This window comes from Anomaloglossus baeobatrachus, chromosome 6 (genome assembly GCF_048569485.1).
Source record: "Anomaloglossus baeobatrachus isolate aAnoBae1 chromosome 6, aAnoBae1.hap1, whole genome shotgun sequence".
NCBI classification, from domain to species: Eukaryota; Metazoa; Chordata; class Amphibia; order Anura; family Aromobatidae; genus Anomaloglossus; species Anomaloglossus baeobatrachus.
The window spans coordinates 213075874-213082287 of NC_134358.1; positions in this window are offsets into that span (position 1 = coordinate 213075874).

The following is a 6414-nucleotide window of genomic DNA, read 5'->3' on the forward strand; positions in this document are numbered from 1 at the left end:
AGGCTCGGCCCAGGTTTTGGATAGCTACAGAGGGACACTTCACTAAAAGACATTCACGGGCACCAGCGGTGACCCACGACGGATCCGGGATCGGCTGGAGCCCATCGTGGCAAATGACGGTACTCTGGGCAGCGCCTGAACAACCTGTGAGTAAAAAGACTTGGAACCGCAGCCCCTGCCTCTGACTATCCTTTACTGACACCGTCACCCAGCGCTGCAGCACCAACGAGGACCACTACCACCTCCCCTATCCTCCCAGGGTAATCCCACTCCGCCTGTGGGGAGCGACACCCTCCAGACTGCACCCAATATCTGCCCCAGTGAGAAACCCTGCAGTGGCGGCCCCCATCCCCGGCCGCGTACCACAGGTGGCGTCTCAATCATCTTAGTAGACTTTCCTAACCTCCGACTACTACCTCCATCCTCCCTGCCACCCTCCAACCCTGCTTCCTGTATGCCTCGGGGCAACGGAACCGGGCCAGTCCACCCTGTGATGACGCAGAGGATCTGCACCCCCGGCCCGGCAACAAGTAGGTTAAAACACCTGCCCCATGGGGCGCTACATTTGCGGATATAGTGGTAATCTGTAATTAAATACCATTTTAATCTGGTGTAGCCATCTTACCAGAACATTGACTACAGGGACAAGTTTTATTCCCACTATAGCCATTCCCCTCCAGTCATTGGGGTGGTGCAGGAACTGGTTACTAGTCACCACTTACTACACTCATAGTGGCATTAACCATTCCTCTGCACCTTGATTGAAGCCTGCCCTGCAGGATATGTGTGTAGAACAGCCTGTCAATCAAAGTGCTGGGGAGTGGTAACTAGAAATGAGCGAACCGGTCGAGGTTCGGCTCGAGCTTGGTTCGTCGAACGGAGGTCTAGTTCGAGTTCGGTTCGGCGAACCACTCGAACCCCATAGGAAACAATGGGAGGCAATCACAAACACATAAAAACACCTAGAAAACACCCTCAAAGGTATCCAAAAGGTGACAAACAACTCACAACACAACACAAACACATGGGAAAGTGACAAGGACATATACTCATGCGAAAACAAAAGAGATGGACAAGGAAAAAGAGGAGGAGACACAGATATAGGCATGGAATGCCCTTCTATAATGATGTAAAACACTGCAAGGTGACTCAAAGCGGAGTCTCCCTTTTTTCCAAAAATTGGGCCACACAGACACCTCTTCAGTGGCAGCACTTGTGCCCCAGTTGTACACTTCACAGGTAGATTTGCATCAAGCACATTCAAATACACGCCCTCCTTAACCGTCCTCAGGATGGCACCGGGGTAGGTAGCAAAGTCTTTGCTGATCCCAGATCTGTTCATCTTGGATCATTTTGAGAAACACTGCAAGCAAGGGTTACTCCAAGCGGAGTCTCCCTCTTTTCCAAAAATTGGGCCACACAGACACCCCATCAGTGGCAGCACTTAGGCCCTAGCTGTACACTTCACAGGTAGATTTGCATCAAGCACATTTAAAAATACGCCATCCTTAACCGTCCCCAGAATGACACCGGGGTAGGTAGCAAAGTCTTTGCTGAAACACTACTTGTTCATCTTGGCTCCTTTTTAAAAACACAGCAAGGGTCACTCCAAGCAGAGTCTCCCTTTTTTTCAAAAATTGGGCCACACAGACACCCTTTCAGTGGCAGCACTTGTGCCTCAGTTGTACACTTCACAGGTAGATTTGCATCAAGCACATTCCAAATACACAAGCATTTACTTTCCCCAGGATGACACCGGGGTAGGTGGCAAAGTCTTTGCTGATCCCAGATCTGTTCATCCTGGATCATTTTTAGAAACACTGTAAGCAAGGGTTTCTCCAAGCGGAGACTCCCTTTTTTCCAAAAATTGGGCCACACAGACACCCTTTCAGTGGTAGCACTTGTGCCTCAGTTGTACACTTCACAGGTAGATTTGCATCAAGCACATTCAAAAATACGCCATCCTTAACCGTCCCCAGGATGACACCGGGGTAGGTAGCAAAGTCTTTGCTGAACCATGACTTGTTCATCTTGGCTCCTTTTTAAAAACAAAGCAAGGGTTATTGCAAGCGGAGTCTCCCTTTTTTCCAAAAATTGGGCCACAAAGACACCCCTTCAGTTGCAGCACTTGTGCCCCAGTTGTACACTTCACAGGTAGATTTGCATCAAGCACTTTCAAAATACACAAGCATTTACTCTCCCCAGGATGACACAGGGGTAGTAAATTCCTTGTGGATCCATGACTTGTTCATTTTGATGAACGTTAGTCTGTCCACATTGTCAGTGGACAGACGCGTGCGCTTATCTGTCAGCACACACCCAGCAGCACTGAAGACACGTTCAGAGACAACGCTGGCAGCTGGACACGACAAGATCTCCTAGGCGTAAGTGGAGAGCTCTGGCCATTTTTCTAGATTTGAAGCCCAAAATGAGCAAGGCTCCATTTCCAAAGTCATGGTATCGCTGTTCATTTGGAGATACTCCTGTATCATCCTCTCCAGCCGTTGACTATGTGTCAGACTTGTTGTCTCTGGTGGCCTTGCAAAGGATGGTCTAAAAAAATATGAAACTATTCAATAAAATTGATGTTACCAGCACCAGATACGGTGCTGCTGGTACAGTTAGGTGTGCTTTGCACGTTGCGATATCGCAAGCCAATGCTGCGATGTCGCACGCAATAATCCCCGCCCCCGTCGCAGGTACGATATCTTGTGATAGCTGGCGTAGCGAAAATTATCGCTATGCCAGCTTCACATGCACTCACCTGCCCTGCGACCGTCGCTCTGGCCGGCGACCCGCCTCCTTCCTAAGCGGGCGGGTCGTGCGGCGTCATAGCGACGTCACACGGCAGGCAGCCAATAGCGGCGGAGGGGCAGAGATGAGCAGGATGTAAACATCCCGCCCACCTCCTTCCTTCTGTAGAGACGCCGGCGGCAGGTAAGGTGAAGTTCCTCGCTCCTGCGGCGTAACACACAGCGATGCGTGCTGCCGCAGGAACGAGGAACAGCATTGTACCTGTCGCGGCAGCATAATTATGGAAAAGTCGGAGCCTGCAACGATGATACGATAATGACGCTTTTGCGCTCGTTCATCGCATCATCTAGAATTTACACACAACGATGTCGAAAGTGACGCCGGATGTGCGTCACTTTCGATTTGACCCCACCGACATCGCACGTGCGATGTTGCAACCTGTAAAGCCGCCATTAGACAGTTGATGATGACGAGACCATTCCATGTTTGTCAAGTTACAACTGGGATATTCACTCCGTGCACCACGGTTGTTTGGTGGAAAAGCCGAGCTAAGATCGAGTAACAGATTTTGCTGATACTCCTGCATACGTGCGTCCCTTTCTATGGCTGGAATTATGTCACAAAATTTGGACTTGTACCGGGGATCTAATAGTGTGGCAAGCCAGTACTCATCCATACTTCTAATTTTGACAATACGAGGGTCATGTTGGAGGTAGTGCAGCAAGAAGGCACTCATGTGTCTTGCGCAGCCATGCGGACCAAGTTCCCGCTGTGTTTGTGGCATAGAGGTGCTAACCGTTCTTTCTTCCTCTGACATCTCCCCCCAACCTCTTTCAACTGAAATTTGACCAAGGTCTCCCTCATCCGCTGAGTCTTCCATGTCCATGGACAGTTCTTCCTCCATTTCCTCATGTTCTCCTGCACCTTCCTCAACATTTTGCCTGCTACCATGCGCCCTTGTTGATCCCTGTCCCCCATGGTCCCATGCCTGCCGCCTTGGTGATGATGAACGTCTGGACCTTGGTGATGTTGTTGTCCCTTGCGCATATGAATCCTCCTGTAGTTCCTCCCCTTCCTGTTGTCCCACCCCCTGACTCCGAATAGTGTTTAGCGTGTGCTCCAGCATGTAAATGACTGGAATTGTCATGCTGATAATGGCATTGTCAGCGCTAAACATATTCGTCGCCATGTCGAAACTGTGCAGAAGGGTGCATAGGTCCTTGATCTGAGACCACTCCATCAGGGTGATCTGCCCCACCTCTGCATCTCGTTCGCCCAGGCTATACGTCATGACGTATTGCACCAGGGCTCGGCGGTGCTGCCACAATCGCTGTAACATGTGGAGAGTCGAATTCCACCGTGTTGGCACATCGCATTTCAGGCGATGAACCGACAGGCCGAAAGACTTCTGGAGCGATGCAAGTCGCTCAGCTGCGGCGGTTGAACGGCGGAAGTGAACAGACAGTTTTCGTGCCCTGTTCAGAAGGCCATCTAGGCCGGGATAGTGTGTTAAAAATTGCTGGACAACAAGGTTCAACACGTGAGCCATACAAGGCACGTGTGTCACCTTGCCCAGGCGAAGGGCCGCACCCAGGTTTGCAGCATTGTCGCACACGGCCTTACCAGGCTGCAGGTTAAGTGGAGACAACCATTTACCAAACTCAGTCTCCAGAGCTGCCCACAACTCAGCCGCTGTGTGACTCTTATTTCGAAGATATTTCAAGATAAATACCGCCTGATGCCGTTACGCTCTGCTGCCAGCATAGTAATGAGGGGTGCGTGATTCCTTCTGCGCAGTTACAACGCTGGTGGCCTGACCAGGCAGGCTTGGGGCGGAGGTGGAGGACCCAGACAAGGTTGAGGAGGCAGAAGCTGTGGAGGAACTTGGACAGACAGAGGATTGACACACAAGTCGTGGGGACGGCAAGACTTGTGCAGCAGACCCTTCACCATCTATCACCATAGTTACCCAGTGCCCAGTCAGCGACATGTAACGTCCCTGTCCATGCTTACTGGTCCAAGTATCGGTGGTGAAATGCACCCGTTCACACACAGAGTTTCTCAAGGAAGCGGTGATGTTGTGTGCGATATGCTGGTGTAGCGCAGGCACACCTTTCTTAGAGAAGTAGCGGTGACTGGGCATCTGGTACTGGGGCACAGAGACAGACATAAGGTCTCTAAAATCCTGTGTGTCCACCAGGCGGAAAGGCAGCATTTCGGTAGCCAAGAGCTTACAGAGGGATAAAGTCAACCTCTTAGCTTTGTCATGGGTCACAGGAAATGGCCTTTTATTTGTCCACACCTGAGGGACAGAGATCTGGCTGCTGTGTGTAGACGGTGGTGAGTAGGTTGTCCCTGGAAAAATGCAGGTTTGTGAGGAAAGTGCAGGCGTAGACATGATGTTGCCTTCATCCATCGGTGGTGCTATCGATGTCTGAGAGAGCTGTACACACGCACTTGTTTCCCCTTCCAAACCAACTGACGACCTACCAAGCAAACTGCCTGTTGCAGTTACAGTGGTGGAAGTTGTGCGTGGAAAACCAGGTGTGACAGCTGTCCCCACAGTCCTAGAAGATGAAGAGCACGCGGATGCACTGGAAGGGGCAGGCGGTGGATGGTCCGCTCCGCTAGGCCGCATTGCAGCACGGTGAGTTTCCCACTGGGACATATGATATTTATTCATGTGATGATTCATGGAAGTTGTCAAACTGCTGAGGTTTTTTTCCTCTACTAACAGATTCCCGACAAATTTTACAGATCACATGATTTGGGCGATCCTTTGCAAGGTCAAAAAAGGACCAGGCTAGGCAAGGTTTAGAGGCCATGCAAGCTGCAGAGCCACCCCAACTTGTGCTCAGAGGCAGAGTGGTGGCTGAGGATGCAGTTGTAGACGTGCTACCATTACTCCTCCTCTGTCCAGGAAGGCGCAAGGTAACTTCGTCGTCAGTTGCAATCTCCTCCACTGCCTCTGTTGACCTCCTCGAGTGCCTGACAGTGGGTTGACAGTAGGTGGAATCTAGAACTTCCTCATCAAGCGTTGTGTTTGCACTCCCCTCACCCTCAGACCGAGCCTCTTCCTGCCCTGATCGAATATTTAAGTTGTCATCCCTATCTGGTATCTGCGTCTCATTGTCATCAGTATGTTTCTCATTGTCTCTACCAACAGGTGTTACAGTTTGTGAATAAGGGTCAACATTATGCTCAGAAACTTGGTCATCATGGCCTGAATCTGAGTCACAAAGGTTCTGGGCATCACTGCAGACCATTTCCTGGTCTGTACTCACTGAAGCTTGGGAGCAGACCTCTGATTCCCAGGCTATAGTGTGACTGAACAGCTCTGCAGACTCAGCCATCTCTGTTACACCATACTGTGCAGGGCGGATGGAGACTTGAGAGCTGGGAGAAAGCAAGTGTGATTGGGATGACAACTCAGAGGACTGGGTTTTTTTTGGATGCGGTAGTTGAGGTGGAGGAGAGGGCACTTGTTGGACCACTTGAGATCCATTCAAGCATGTTCTTTTTTTGGGCATCATCTACCTTTGTTCCAGTTGTTTGTGTCCGTAAGAAAGGAAGCACATCTGATTGTCCACTGAAAGTAGTAGACATCTTACTTTTGCTGGAAGATGGCCTATCTTCAGCAGAGGTTAATGGAGCTTTGCC